Source organism: Coregonus lavaretus (assembly GCF_964263955.1).
Source record: "Coregonus lavaretus genome assembly, chromosome: 23".
Lineage (NCBI taxonomy): Eukaryota > Metazoa > Chordata > Actinopteri > Salmoniformes > Salmonidae > Coregonus > Coregonus lavaretus.
The window spans coordinates 6357789-6373988 of record NC_140010.1 but is presented as its reverse complement, the minus strand read 5'-3'; the positions used below and the strand labels follow the sequence as shown (position 1 = coordinate 6373988).

The window sequence follows — 16200 nt, the reverse complement described above, 5'->3', positions numbered from 1 at the left end:
CTGTTGGCTGGAATCCCTGCCTGTGCCATTAAACCCCTACAACTCATCCAGAATGCCGCAGCCCGTCTGGTGTTCAACCTTCCCAAGTTCTCTCACGTCACCCCCCTCCTCCGCACACTCCACTGGCTTCCAGTTGAAGCTCGCATCCGCTACAAGACCATGGTGCTTGCCTATGGAGCAGTGAGGGGAACGGCACCTCTGTACCTTCAGGCTCTGATCAGTCCCTACACCCAAACGAGGACATTGCGTTCATCCACCTCTGGCCTGCTGGCTCCCCTTCCTCTGCGGAAGCATAGCTCCCGCTCAGCCCAGTCAAAACTGTTCGCTGCTCTGGCACCCCAATGGTGGAACAAGCTCCCTCACGACGCCAGGACAGCGGAGTCACTCACCACCTTCCGGAGACATTTGAAACCCCACCTCTTTAAGGAATACCTGGGATAGGATAAAGTATTCCTTCTAACCCCCCCCCCCCCCCCCAAATTGTAAAGTGGTTATCCCACTGGCTATAGGGTGAACGCACCAATTTGTGAGTCGCTCTGGCTAAGAGCGTCTGCTAAATGACGTTAATGTGCCCTTGAGCAAGGCACTTAACCCTAATTGCTCCTGTAAGTCGCTCTGGTTAAGAGCGTCTGCTAAATGACTAAAATGTAAATGTAATATGTAAATGCTCTCACCACTGGTGTCCCCCAGGGCTCAGTTCTAGGCCCTCTCCTATTCTCTCTATACACCAAGTCACTTGGCTCTGTCATATCCTCACATGGTCTCTCCTATCATTGCTACGCAGACGACACACAATTAATCTTCTCCTTTCCCCCTTCTGATAACCAGGTGGCGAATCGCATCTCTGCATGTCTGGCAGACATATCAATGTGGATGACGGATCACCACCTCAAGCTGAACCTCGGCAAGACAGAGCTGCTCTTCCTCCCGGGGAAGGACTGCCCGCTCCATGATCTCGCCATCACGGTTGACAACTCCGTTGTGTCCTCCTCCCAGAGTGCAAAGAACCTTGGCGTGACCCTGGACAACACCCTGTCGTTCTCCACTAACATCAAAGTGGTGACCCGATCCTGTAGGTTCATGCCCTACAACATTCGCAGAGTACGACCCTACCTTACACAGGAAGCGGCACAGGTCCTAGTCCAGGCACTTGTCATCTCCCGTCTGGATTACTGCAACTCGCTGTTGGCTGGGCTCCCTGCCTGTGCCATTAAACCCCTACAACTCATCCAGAACGCTGCAGCCCGTCTGGTGTTCAACCTTCCCAAGTTCTCTCACGCCACCCCGCTCCTCCGCACACTCCACTGGCTTCCAGTTGAAGCCCACATCTGCTACAAGACCATGGTGCTTGCCTACGGAGCTGTGAGGGGAACGGCACCTCCGTACCTTCAGGCTCTGATCAGTCCCTACACCCAAACGAGGGCACTGCGTTCATCCACCTCTGGCCTGCTGGCCCCCATACCTCTGCGGAAGCACAGTTCCCGCTCAGCCCAGTCAAAACTGTTCGCTGCTCTGGCACCCCAATGGTGGAACAAGCTCCCTCACGACGCCAGGACAGCGGAGTCACTCACCACCTTCCGGAGACACTTGAAACCCCACCTCTTTAAGGAATACCTGGGATAGGATAAAAGTAATCCTTCTACCCTCCCCCTAACCCCCCCCCCCAAAAAAAGTATATATATATATATATTGTAAAGTGGTTGTCCCACTGGCTATCATAAGGTGAATGCACCAATTTGTAAGTCGCTATGGATAAGAGCGTCTGCTAAATGACGAAAATGTAAATGTAAATGTGGTAACCAAAAAAGTGTTAAACAAATCAAAATATATTTGAGATTCTTCAAATAGTCACCCTTTGCCTTGATGACAGCTTTGCACACTCTATAGTAGATATACACACACACTGACAAAGCACCCTCTTAAGGAGAGAGATATAATGATACAGACTACAGGGACTACACCTCTCTAGTTTCATAACTCATAATGATACAGACTACAGGGACTACACCTCTCTTTGTTTCATAACTCATAATGATACAGACTACAGGCACTACACCTCTAGTTTCATAACTCATAATGATACAGACTACAGGGACTACACCTCTAGTTTCATAACTCATAATGATACAGACTACAGGGACTACACCTCTAGTTTCATAACTCATAATGATACAGACTACAGGGACTACACCTCTCTAGTTTCATAACTCATAATGATACAGACTACAGGCACTACACCTCTAGTTTCATAACTCATAATGATACAGACTACAGGGACTACACCTCTAGTTTCATAACTCATAATGATACAGACTACAGGCACTACACCTCTAGTTTCATAACTCATAATGATACAGACTACAGGCACTACACCTCTCTAGTTTCATAACTCATAATGATACAGACTACAGGGACTACACCTCTAGTTTCATAACTCATAATGATACAGACTACAGGCACTACACCTCTAGTTTCATAACTCATAATGATACAGACTACAGGGACTACACCTCTAGTTTCATAACTCATAATGATACAGACTACAGGCACTACACCTCTAGTTTCATAACTCATAATGATACAGACTACAGGGACTACACCTCTCTAGTTTCATAACATGTTAGGGTCCGCTGCCCTGTGCTCCCCTTCTGCAGCTCCACTGATAAATCCAATTAATTCTAATTAAGAGGCAGACTGATCAGGCTAGGCCAGTGGGTTTAGGGAGTTCTAGCTGAAACAAAGGAACACATTTCTCTCTGGCAAGACACTAACATTCCAATTAACAGTTCTGGAAGAGCAGCGTTGCAAAAAGGGGATCAGGCACGGAAGAGAGGCTTCTTGGTTCAATAAAGCAGTGGTTCCCAAACTGTGGGGCGCCCCCGAGGGGTCGGAACATTTGAACGTTGTAATAGTAGAATGCAATAGTAGAATGTGCAATAAAAAAATTGGGTAGTGCATCAGCAGTTTTCCTCTTGTCATGTCAGTCATTGCAGACCTTAGAGAGCTATTTATAACTTGTCAGAAATGTCCAGATCAACTAGCCCATGTCAGCTAATGTTTTTTAGCTAGGTTTTTAAGCCCATTGATTTTGTTGTAATGTTTGAGTCGCTCAGATAAGACATGGCAAAATGTGTAGAATTCCAGGAAATTACCTTTAAAATGGCACCAAAAAAAGTATCCACCACATGACAAAATGTATAAGGGAATTGCAGGAAATAAGCTTTAAACCTGCAAAACGTTCTCTCCGCCTACAAGAGGGGTGTGAACAGTTTGTGCCATGGGGGGGGGGGGGTGTTCCACAATGATGGAAGTGGGCCCCCGAGAGTGAAAAAGTTTGGGAACCTCTGCCATAAAGGACCAGAGAATGTAGTTCCAATATGTAGTTCCAATACAGGGTCTATTTGGGGAGGTAACCCCAAATAACCCAAACTCCTCCCACTCACCTGTTGACTAGCAGTTGCCATGGCGATGGTGACAGCGCTGGGGGTGAAGCTAGCAGCTGTGATGACTCCGCCCGCCATCCTAAGTTTAGTCGTGCCCGACTTGGACAGGTGGGCCGCTGTCGCCGTGGTTACCGTCTTCACCGAGCCATCAGACAGCTTCACCTGGGACCCTTTGGACCCGCCCAGCGCCTGTCAATCAACACAAAGTCCATACAAAGAAATTAGATACAACTTTATTGCACTTATCTTGTACATTGCAAGTACATTGCAAATACTGTATATAGGAATTTCACAGTCGAGTCTCTCACATTTTTATAAGGGAAGTGCACTGAATTGTGAGACAATAGTTCAATAGTATATTCCACAAGTACCCCAGCACGACATTCAGAGATCTTAAGAGTGTTTCTCTGATCATTCTGGCTGACCCATACGAGGCAGATCTGTCCTGCACTTTAGCGTGACATTCTATACAGCAGATCTAGCCTGCACTCAAAAGCCTTTGTAAGCGTTATGAGCATTAACACATTCACGTCCTTTAACTATATTTAGTACAATATTAAAATGCGCCACTGAACAAATTCTGTTTGGTATAAATGCATGACATTTGGTGTAGTACAAGTGTCTAGGCCACATGGACGTTTTAACATTGTCATTTTCTACTTCCTGTGTCAATCAAAGCTGGGATTTACAGAACATTTGAAAAAAATCATTCAAATGACTTCAGAATATGTATTTCTAAACACATTTCTGAATTACATTGTTCGAAAGCATGTAGTATTGTTATTTGACCTGTTCTAAGCCTAAATATGCCAAATATATGATTAAACTCATTGTAATTTGTGAACTACAGCCGTTTCTGTACCGTACTATATTTAGTCTTTAGACACAAGGGTTTACAGTTTTTTACACATTTCACGAATCAAGTCATGTGAATACATGTTCAAATCTTAATAATTTGTTTGTATACAGGTTGTCCGGACCAATATACATACAGTACCAGTCAAAAGTTTGGACACACCTACTCATTCAATAGTTTTTCTTTATTTTCACTATTTTTTACATTGTAGAATAATAGTGAAGACATCAAAACTATGAAATAACACATATGGAATCATGTAGTAACCAAAAAAGTGTTAAACAATCAAAATATATTTTATATTTCAGATTCTTCAAAGTAGCCACCCTTTGCCTTGATGACAGCTTTGCACACTCTGGGCATTCTCTCAACCAGCTTCATGAGGTAGTCACCTGGAATGCATTTCAATTAACAGGTGTGCCTTCTTAAAAGTTAATTTGTGGAATTTCTTTCCTTAATGCGTTTGAGCCAATCAGTTGTGTTGTGACAAGGTAGGGGGGTATACAGAAGATAGCCCTATTTGGTAAAATACCAAGTCCATATTATGGCAGGAACAGCTCAAATAAGCAAAGAGAAACGACAGTCCATCATCACTTTAAGACATGAAGGTCAGTCAATACGGAAAATATCAAGAACTTTGAAGTTTCTTCAAGTGCAGTTGTAAAAACCATCAAGTGCTATGTTGAAACAGGCTCTCATGAGGACCGCCACAGGAAAGGAAGACCCAGAGTTACCTCTGCTGCAGAGAATAAGTTCATTAGAGTTACCAGCCTCAGAAATTTCAGCCCAAATAAATGCTTCACAGAGTTCAAGTAACAGACACATCTCAACATCAACTGTTCAGAGGAGACTGCGTGAATCAGGCCATCATGGTCGAATTGCTTAAAAAAAACACTACTAAAAGACACCAATAAGAAGAAGAGATTTGCTTGGGCCAAGAAACACCAGCAATGGACATTAGACCGGTGGAAATCTGTCCTTTGGTCTGATGAGTCCAAATTTGAGATTTGTGGTTCCAACCGCCATGTCTTTGTGAGACACAGAGTAGGTGAACGGATGATCTCTGCATGTGTGGTTCCCACCGTGAAGCATGGAGGAAGAGGTGTGATGGTGCTTTGCTGGTGACACTGTCAGTGATATATTTATAATAATAATATAATATGCCATTTAGCAGACGCTTTTATCCAAAGCGACTTACAGTCATGCGTGCATACATTTATTTGTGTATTTAGAATTAAAAGGCGCACTTAACCAGCATGGCTACCACAGCATTCCGCAGCGAAACGCCATCCCATCTGGTTTGCACTTAGTGGGACTATCATTTGTTTTTCAACAGGACGATGAGCCAACACACCTCCAGGCTGTGTAAGGGCTATTTTACCAAGAAGGTGAGTGATGGAGTGCTGCATCAGATGACCTGGCCTCCACAATCACCCGACCTCAACCCAATTGAGATGGTTTGGGATGAGTTGGACCGTAGAGTGAAGGAAAAGCAGCCAATACGTGCTCAGCATATGTGGGAACTCCTTCAAGACTGTTGGAAAAGCATTCCAGGTGAAGCTGGTTGAGAGAATGCCCAGAGTGTGCACAGCTGTCATCAAGGCAAAGGGTGGCTACTTCGAAGAATCTAAAATCTAAAATATATTTTGATTTGTTTAACACTTTTTTGGTTACTACATGATTCCATGTGTTATTTCATAGTTTTGATGTCTTCACTATTATTCTACAATGTAGAAAATAGTACAAATAAAGAAATACCTTGAATAAGTAGGTGTGTCCAAACTTTTGACTGGTACTGTATATATGAAAACAATATTGAAAGAAATCCACGCACTCTCTGTCACACACACACCCATAGAGTACATGCAGTATTTGCAAATCCAATGGATACAGGAGAGAGAAACATTTCCCAACATTTTCTATCTTTCTTAGATCTTAAACAAGTTCAGATTTTAATACTTTTTGGTATATAGATTTTCTAGACCAACATATAAATATAAAAACAATATCTAAATAAATCCACGCTCTCTCTTTCTATGCAATATAAGCAAATTCAATGGATTAATTTTAGCAGCTTTTTTCTTCTCTTTCTCAGATTTTAAACAAGTTCAAATCTTAAAAATTGTCTGGACCAATATATACTGTATATACAGTGAGGGAAAAAAGTATTTCATCCCCTGCTGATTTTGTACATTTGCCCACTGACAAAGAAATGATCAGTCTATAATTTTAATGGTAGGTTTATTTGAACAGTGAGAGACAGAATAACAACACAAAAATCCAGAAAAACGCATGTCAAAATTTGTATAAATTGATTTGCATTTTAATGAGGGAAATAAGTATTTGACCCCCTCTCATTCAGAAAGATTTCTGGCTCCCAGGTGTCTTTTATACAGGTAACGAGCTGAGATTAGGAGCACACTCTTAAAGGGAGTGCTCCTAATCTCAGTTTGTTACCTGTATAAAAGACACCTGTCCACAGAAGCAATCAATCAATCAGATTCCAAACTCTCCACCATGGCCAAGACCAAAGAGCTCTCCAAGGATGTCGGGGACAAGATTATAGACCTACACAAGGCTGGAATGGGCTACAAGACCATCGCCAAGCAGCTTGGTGAGAAGGTGACAACAGTTGGTGCGATTATTCGCAAATGGAAGAAACACAAAAGAACTGTCAATCTCCCTCGGCCTGGGGCTCCATGCAAGATCTCACCTCGTGGAGTTGCAATGATCATGAGAACGGTGAGGAATCAGCCCAGAACTACACGGGAGGATCTTGTCAATGATCTCAAGGCAGCTGGGACCATAGTCACCAAGAAAACAATTGGTAACACACTACGCCGCGAAGGACTGAAATCTTGCAGCGCCCGCAAGGTCCCCCTGCTCAAGAAAGCACATATACAGGGCCGTCTGAAGTTTGCCAATGAACATCTGAATGATTCAGAGGAGAACTGGGTAAAGGTGTTGTGGTCAGATGAGACCAAAATTGAGCTCTTTGGCATCAACTCAACTCGCCGTGTTTGGAGGAGGAGGAATGCTGCCTATGACCCCAAGAACACCATCCCCACCGTCAAACATGGAGGTGGAAACATTATGCTTTGGGGGTGTTTTTCTGCTAAGGGGACAGGACAACTTCACTGAATCAAAGGGACGATGGACGGGGCCATGTACCATCAAATCTTGGGTGAGAACCTCCTTCCCTCAGCCAGGGCATTGAAAATGGGTTGTGGATGGGTATTCCAGCATGACAATGACCCAAAACACACGGCCAAGGCAACAAAGGAGTGGCTCAAGAAGAAGCACATGAAGGTCCTGGAGTGGCCTAGCCAGTCTCCAGACCTTAATCCCATAGAAAATCTGTGGAGGGAGCTGAAGGTTCGAGTTGCCAAACGTCAGCCACGAAACCTTAATGACTTGGAGAAGATCTGCAAAGAGGAGTGGGACAAAATCCCTCCTGAGATGTATGCAAACCTGGTGGCCAACTACAAGAAACGTCTGACCTCTGTGATTGCCAACAAGGGTTTTGCCACCAAGTACTAAGTAATGTTTTGTAGAGGGGTCAAATAGTTATTTCCCTCATTAAAATGCAAATCAATTCATAACATTTTTGACATGCGTTTTTCTGGATTTTTGTGTTGTTATTCTGTCTCTCACTGTTCAAATAAACCTACCATTAAAATTATAGACTGATCATGTCTGTCAGTGGGCAAACGTACAAAATCAGCAGGGGATCAAATACTTTTTTCCCTCACTGTATGTCTAAAGAAATTCATACACACTCACTAATACAGTGTATTATACAGCATAAGCAAAGCCAATGTAAGTCAATGGAGAGTGAAGCCTGCTACAGCATTCTCCCTCTTTCTCTCCCTCTCACACACACCACAGACATCAATGCATGCTGTACCATGCCTCAATCTCCATTGTGTGTAAAAAAAACAGTAACCCCATGAGTCCTAAGACTAATTATAAACTTGGTGGTTCGAGCCCTGAATGCTGATTGGATGACAGCCGTGGTATATCAGACAGTATACCACAGGTGTGACAAAACATGTATTTTTACTGTTTCTTTTTACCAGTTTATAATAACAATGTAGCGGGTAATTTGGACGGAGTCAGGCGCAGGAGGGTAAATCACAGAATAATTGGTTTATTCGGCAAATACAGCGGTACGCAGCAATGCGTAAAACTCTACAGTGCAGTATAATGGCGCATGGTGGAAAAATAGAGGTTCAGCTGCAGGAGGAAACCCTGGCAGTGGGCTACTGTCCCGTCGTATTCCCTCGGTCGAGGTAGGTGAATACCTCTGGGCGCTGGGGTGTGGGTGGCTGGATCCGGTCGCTCAGCTGGTTCCGAAGGGTCAGTTTCGCCAAAACTGGCTAACATGTTAGAATGCTCCCGGACCCGCTCAACGACTCCAGGCATATTCCCCGCTCCTGCTGACTCCATGCTGTTGGGTGTGTGATTCTGTAGCGGGAGATTTGGACGGAGTCAGGCGCAGGAGGGTAAATCACAGAATAATTGGTTGATTCGGCAAATACAGCGGTACGCAGCAATGCGTAAAACTCTACAGTGCGGTATAACGGCGCACTGGAGAAAACAAAGTACACAGGTGAATATCCCGGCGATACAAATATATAAAGCTCCACCGAGCTATCGTCACCTCCACAATAAACAATCACACACAAAGACATGGGGGGCAGAGGGAATACTTATACAGGTACTGATGAGGGGATATGAACCAGGTGTGTGTCAAAACAAGACAAAACAAATGGCTAGAAGGCCGGTGACGACGAACGCCGAAGCCTGCCCGAACAAGGAGAAGAGGCAGCTTCGGAGGAAGTCGTGACAAGCAATAAGGCACCTCGAGGAGTTATGGTATATGGCCAATATACCATACCTCCTCTGGCCTTATTACTTAAATATAGTACAATATCAAAAACTCACATTGTAGACAAACATGTTGGACGATTTAAAACATGTCTTCAGATTCGTCCAACAGTAAGCTTAGAGAACATGTGTACTAAAGGACATTTGACATTTATGGACATGAATGGGTTAAGCTCACTATGAGGCCCAGGATTATAATATTTAATGTCACCACATGATGTGAATACCCAGGCTGGCAGGCAGGCAGGCAGGCAGGCAGGCAGGCAGGCAAGGCCCCAGAGGAACAGAGAGAGGAGCTGAGGATGGGAGGGATAGCTAGAGAGATGAAAATGGCTATTGAAGTTATGTAAGCTAAAACAGATTGAACGGTGAGAGAGTGTCAGACTCCTCTCCTCTAGCAAACGCTAGCATGGATGGGCCCGCACACACAAGTACAAGCAGGGGAGCTGTTTCAGCTGTCCCCTGCTAAGTCCTAGACCGATAAATAGTCTTACACACACCAATACTGCTGTCCTCTCAAATGGTCTCTCACCCAATACTGTTAATGTCTTAAAACGCAAAGGGACACATTTACTGGCGTTTTCAACTGCTATTTTCAAGTGAGAATCAAATATAAAAAGGAGAGAAGTTAATTCTTTATAGTAAATAACATTGGGGGGAGGTGTGTCAATCGACTCTAGTGGGTTATACTATATGCCGATAGAGGACATTAATACTAGCTGAATGAGATGATAAAACAGACTGGCTGAGGAGAGGACGAGAGACAGATATTAAGAGAGGGGCAGAGAGAGAGAACTAGTCCAAATTAAAAGCTCAGACGTCTGCCAAAAAGCATAATTATGAGCTCTAATCTGATAATCTGTCACGGTTTCGGCCGAGGCGGCTCCTCCTCCTTGTTCGGGCAGGTTTCGCCGGTCGTCGTCTCCGGAGTTCTAGCTGCCACCGCTCGATGTTTCGTGTTTGTTTGGTTTTGTCTGTTAGTCACACCTGTTTTGTGTTAGGTCTCATTTAGCACCCTATTTAGTTTCCTTGTTGTTAGGTTTGTGTTGTGTGTGATTGTTTGTGTCGTGGTTGCGCTACCCGTGTCGGTACGCTATTTTTCCTGAGCTTCCTCCTTGTTGTGTGAGGAGAGATTTACGCACCTGTGTGTGCGCTTGTATTTACGCCTGTGTGCGTCTTTTGCCTCCGGGCTGTTTTGGATTACTTTTCGTGCTCAGTAAAGTCTTGTTGGACTTACCCTCTGCTGCCTGCGCCTGATTCCACACCACACCCATACACAGCACCGTGACAGAATCACACACCATTAGATGGAATCAGCAGGAGCACCCGTCGACCCCATGGAGGAGCGTCTCCTTGGACACGAGCACCGGATCAACCGTATCGGGCACGCCTTGGAGGGCGTCATGGACACCCTTCGTCGATGGGAGACCAGCGGGGTTCCCATAGCCCCACCTATCGCACCATCACCTTCACCACCGGACAACCAGCCCGTCCATCGACCGGAACCCAGTGGGATTCGGCTCTCGCTCCCGAGGGCGTACGACGGCACCGCTGCCGGGTGTCAGGGGTTCCTCCTACAAGTGGAGCTCTACATTACCACCATACACCCGGCGCCCTCGGGATACGAGAGCGTTTCCGCCCTCATCTCCTGTCTCACCGGCAAGGCGTTGGAGTGGGCCAACGCCGAGTGGAGGGGAATAGACGCCGCCACCGTCACCTATGCGGAGTTCTCCCGTCGCTTCCGTGCGGTCTTCGACCATCCACCAGAGGGGAGAGCGGCGGGGGAACGTCTATTCCACCTCCGACAGGGGATGAGGAGCGCTCAGGCGTTCGCGCTGGAGTTCCGGACTCTAGCGGCTGATGCGGGGTGGAATGAGAGGGCCCTCATAGACCACTTCCGATGTAGCCTTCGGGAGGACGTCCGCAGGGAGTTAGCCTGCAGGGACAGTACACTAACATTTGACCAGCTGGTGGACATGGCCATCCGACTGGACAACCTGCTGGCGACCCGCGGACGTCCCAGGTGGGGGCCCCCCATTCCACCCTCCAGCGCCTCCGAGCAGTGTCCGATGGAGCTTGGAGGTGCTGGTGCTAGAGGGAGAAGAGGTAGGAGCCCGAGGGGGGCAGTCTCCTGCACCAAGTGTGGGCGCGGAGGGCACACCGCGGCTAGGTGCTGGGGAGGGTCCCCTGGTGAGGGAGAGAGCAGGTCGTACAGTGGGGAGTCCACCCAGGTGAGTAGGCGCCCTACTTACCCAGAGCTTTCTGTCGTTCACATTACCTTACCTGTTTGTTTCCCACAGGTTGCACCTCGGTCCCAGCATAAGGCACTAGTCGATTCAGGCGCAGCTGGGAATTTTGTAGACCGGAGATTCTGTGTTAAGTTAGGGATTCCCCTCCTTCCAGTCGACAAACCCTTTCCTGTACATGCCCTAGATAGTCGTCCGTTAGGATCTGGGTTGATTGGGGAGGTCACAGCGCCACTTCGGATGATGACGCAGGGGGGTCATGAGGAGACGATTCAACTCTATCTTATCGACTCTCCTGCGTATCCGGTGGTACTGGGGCTTCCCTGGTTGATGACCCATGATCCTACTATTTCGTGGCGAGAGAAAGCTCTTAAAGGGTGGTCTGCTCAGTGTGAGGGGTTATGTCTGGGTGTTTCCGTAGGGGCGACCTCGGTGGAGAGTCCGAACCAGATGCCAGCACTGCACATTCCTCCTGAGTATGAGGATTTGGCGCTCGTGTTCAGTAAGACCAGAGCGGCACAGTTGCCACCTCATAGACAGGGGGATTGTGCGATAGACCTCCAGACAGGAGCAGCGCTTCCGCGGAGCCATGTGTATCCTTTGTCACAGGAGGAGAAAAGGGCAATGGAGACTTACATTGCCGAGTCTCTGAGACAGGGATACATACGGGCCTCCACTTCTCCCGCGTCCTCGAGCTTCTTTTTTGTGAAGAAAAAGGATGGAGGTTTGCGTCCGTGTATTGATTACCGCGGTCTCAATCAGGTGACGGTGAAGTACAGCTATCCACTTCCTCTGATTGGGACCATGACGGAGTCCTTACACGGGGCAAGGTTCTTCACAAAATTGGATCTCAGGAGCGCATATAACTTGGTGCGCATTAGGGAGGGCGATGAGTGGAAGACAGCATTTAGTACTACATCCGGCCATTACGAGTATCTCGTCATGCCATATGGGTTAATGAATGCTCCATCAGTCTTCCAATCGTTCGTAGACGAACTTTTCCGGGACATGCAGGCGCAGGGAGTAGTGGTGTACATAGATGATATTCTTGTGTACAGTGCTACTCGGGCCGAGCATGTAGCCCTGGTGCGCAGGGTATTGAGGAGACTGTTGGAGCATGACCTGTATGTCAAAGCTGAGAAATGTCTGTTCTTCCAGGAGTCAGTTTCCTTTTTGGGTTACCAGTTGTCTGCGTCAGGGGTGAGAATGGAGGTGGACCGAGTGTCCGCCGTGCGTAATTGGCAAACCCCAACTACGGTTAAAGAGGTGCAGCGGTTCTTGGGTTTTGCGAATTACTACCGGAGGTTTATCCGGGGTTTTGGACAGGTGGCAGCTCCCATAACGTCTCTTCTGAAGGGGGGTCCGGTGCGCTTGCAGTGGTCAGCTGAGGCGGACAGGGCCTTTGGGAGACTGAAGGACCTGTTTACCTCGGTCCCGGTGTTGGCGCACCCGGATCCCACTTTACCCTTCCAAGTTGAGGTGGACGCGTCTGAGGCCGGTATCGGGGCAGTTCTTTCTCAACGATCCGGTACACCACCTAAGCTCCGCCCCTGTGCTTTTTATTCTAAGAAGCTCAGTCCGGCGGAGCGGAATTATGACGTAGGGGACAGGGAGCTGTTAGCCGTAGTACAGGCCCTAAAGGTGTGGAGGCATTGGCTTGAGGGGGCTCAGCACCCTTTCCTCATTCTGACCGACCATCGTAACCTGGAGTACATTCGGGCAGCTAGGAGACTGAATCCTCGCCAGGCTCGATGGACTATGTTTCTCGCCCGGTTTGTGTTCAAGATCACTTACATCCCTGGGTCCCAGAACGGGAAGGCAGATGCTCTGTCCCGTCGGTATGACACGGAGGAGAGGTGCGTGGAGTCCATTCCCATACTACCGGAGTCTTGTCTGGTGGCACCGGTGGTGTGGGAGGTCGATGCGGAGATCGAGCGGGCGTTACGCACCGAGCCTAGTCCTCCACAGTGTCCGGTGGGTCGGGTGTACGTCCCGCTCGAGGTCCGGGATCGGCTGATTTATTGGGCTCACACGTCCCCCTCCTCTGGACATCCGGGTATTGGCCGGACGGTGCACTGCCTTAGTACGAAGTACTGGTGGCCAACGTTAGCCAGGGATGTGAGGGTTTATGTCTCCTCCTGCTCAGTATGTGCCCAGTGTAAGGCGCCCAGACACTTGCCCAGGGGTAAATTACAGCCCCTGCCCGTTCCACAACGACCCTGGTCTCACCTCTCGGTGGATTTTGTTACCGATCTTCCCTCCTCCCAGGGGAATACCACCATCCTGGTCGTTGTGGATCGGTTCTCGAAGGCCTGTCGTCTCCTTCCCATGCCGGGTCTTCCTACGGCCCTACAGACCGCTGAGGCTCTATTTACTCACGTCTTCCGGCATTACGGGGTGCCCGAGGATATAGTGTCCGATCGAGGCCCCCAGTTTACCTCCAGAGTCTGGAGAGCATTTATGGAACGTTTGGGGGTCTCGGTGAGCCTTACCTCGGGTTACCACCCGGAGAGTAATGGGCAGGTTGAACGAGTCAACCAGGATGTGGGTAGGTTTCTGAGGTCATATTGTCAGGGCCGGCCGGAGGAGTGGGCGAGATATGTGCCCTGGGCCGAGATGGCACAGAACTCTCTCCGCCACTCCTCCACCCAACTAACCCCTTTTCAGTGTGTATTAGGGTACCAGCCGGTTCTGGCACCATGGCATGAGAGCCAGATCGAGGCCCCCGCTGTGGATGAGTGGGTGCGGCGCTCGGAGGAGACGTGGGACGCTGCACACGTCCATCTGCAGCGTGCCATACGTCGACAGAAGACGAGCGCCGACCTACACCGCAGTGAGGGGCCAGTGTACGCACCTGGAGATCGAGTCTGGCTCTCAACCAGAAACCTGCCCCTCCGCCTGCCCTGCCGGAAGCTGGGTCGGCGGTTTGTGGGGCCTTTTAAAGTCCTGAGGAGATTGAACGAGGTGAGTTACAGGTTAGAACTACCTATTGATTACAAGAATATTAACCCCTCGTTCCATGTGTCTCTCCTCAGGCCGGTGGTAGCTGGTCCACTCCAGGACTTTGAGATTGAGGAGACTCCTCCGCCCCCGTTGGACATCGAGGGGGCTCCGGCGTACACGGTTCGGACCATCCTGGATTCGAGACGCCGGATGGGGGGTCTCCAATATCTCGTGGAGTGGGAGGGGTACGGTCCGGAGGAGCGGTGCTGGGTGCCAAGGAGGGACATTCTGGATCCGTCCCTGATGACCGAATTCCATCGTGGTCATCCTACGCGCCCTGCTCCGCGTCCCCCTGGTCGTCCCCGAGGCCGGAGGCGGCGCGCGGCTGGAGCCGCGCGTCAAGGGGGGGGTACTGTCACGGTTTCGGCCGAGGCGGCTCCTCCTCCTTGTTCGGGCAGGTTTCGCCGGTCGTCGTCTCCGGAGTTCTAGCTGCCACCGCTCGATGTTTCGTGTTTGTTTGGTTTTGTCTGTTAGTCACACCTGTTTTGTGTTAGGTCTCATTTAGCACCCTATTTAGTTTCCTTGTTGTTAGGTTTGTGTTGTGTGTGATTGTTCGTGTCGTGGTTGCGCTACCCGTGTCGGTACGCTATTTTTCCTGAGCTTCCTCCTTGTTGTGTGAGGAGAGATTTACGCACCTGTGTGTGCGCTTGTATTTACGCCTGTGTGCGTCTTTTGCCTCCGGGCTGTTTTGGATTACTTTTCGTGCTCAGTAAAGTCTTGTTGGACTTACCCTCTGCTGCCTGCGCCTGATTCCACACCACACCCATACACAGCACCGTGACATAATCAGGGCAAACAAACACACACACACCCAACAAACACAGAACACACACACACACACACAAACAGCAGACACACGAGAACTCCCTTTTTAAAGCCTACTCATTTGAGTCCAATTTATTTCCAGGACAATAACTACAGGAAAAACACTCATTTTTTTAAACACAGCATAGTATTCTATATGTATGCTAATTCTGTCCTTAACGAATGCCCTTATAATATATTCAACTCCTCTAGCTACTAGAATCTAGTACCATTGCTACGGTGGTATAATAATACCTTTAGTGCACCACTGTTGGGCTACAGTAAGTTTGTGTGAGGATAGACTAGCGTAGAAGAATCGTCTGGCTATAGGTTTATCCCCGAGAACATGTATGTGTCTGTGTCTGCGTGTGTACGGTCTGTGGACCCACTACAACTCACAAAAGGTCAGCAGAGTCTGTCATTCTCTGCTCTATCGCTGCTGATCAACAGCAGTTTGCTGACACCTTGCCATTGGAAATGTATCGGTTTATTTGAATACTTGCAACAGCTACTCTTCTGTAGTAGTATTCATCCCCCTTGGCGTTTTTCCTATTTTGTTGCATTACAACCTGTAATTTAAATGGATTTTTATTTGGATTTAATGTAATGGACATACACAGATCTTATTTAGGGGCTATGAAGCCCCTAAATAAGATCTGGTGCAACCAATTACCTTCAGAAGTCACATAATTAGTTAAATAAAGTCCACCTGTGTGCAATCTCAGTGTCACATGATCTGTCACATGATCTCAGTATATATACACCTGTTCTGAAAGGCCCCAGAGTCTGCAACACCACTAAGCAAGGGGCACCACCAAGCAAGCGGCACCATGAAGACCAAGGAGCTCTCCAAATAGGTCAGGGACAAAGTTATGGAGAAGTACAGATCAAGGTTGGGTTATACAAAAATATCCAAAACATTGAACATCCCACGGAGCACTATTAAATAGATTATTAA

General features: G+C 47.9%; 1 pseudogene across 1 annotated transcript in view; it reads right to left on the bottom strand.

The window, feature by feature from the left end:
• Positions 1-16200, bottom strand: part of LOC311098807 (YEATS domain-containing protein 2-like) — a 75680-nt pseudogene that overhangs the window by 28923 nt on the left and 30557 nt on the right. Inside the window, exon 16 of the transcript in view lies at positions 3444-3632. The product of the transcript in view is annotated as a YEATS domain-containing protein 2-like (transcript). The remainder of the gene's footprint in view (positions 1-3443; positions 3633-16200) is intronic.